The sequence below is a fragment of the Hibiscus syriacus genome, unplaced genomic scaffold (genome assembly GCF_006381635.1).
Source record: "Hibiscus syriacus cultivar Baekdansim isolate YM2019G1 unplaced genomic scaffold, ASM638163v2 tig00110387_pilon, whole genome shotgun sequence".
NCBI lineage: Eukaryota > Viridiplantae > Streptophyta > Magnoliopsida > Malvales > Malvaceae > Hibiscus > Hibiscus syriacus.
Genome location: NW_024062717.1, coordinates 6880944 through 6881281, shown reverse-complemented (window position 1 = coordinate 6881281; position 338 = coordinate 6880944).

Here is a 338-nt window from a genome sequence, read left to right as displayed (position 1 = left end):
TGCTCTATTCTTGGGTGTATGTTTTTATTGGAACAAAGAAGTTATATATTGTACTTATATTTAAAAAGCTATTCAGCAAATAAAGATCAAATTATGGTTTTGGTCCTTTTATTATGGTCAAATTTGAGATTTAGTTAGATTGCTTTAATTTACCTTAATTTGATGGGTAGTTTGCTTTTTTGGTCTCTCAACTTCACCTGTGTTTTGATTTTGGTCACTCAACTTTAAAATTTTCAAATTGCATCACTAAAGTTTTAAATTATTTATTTTTTGGTCACTCGACTGTTAAGTGTTTACTGACAACACTCACATACAATGTTTGGTTTTCCCTTTCTTCC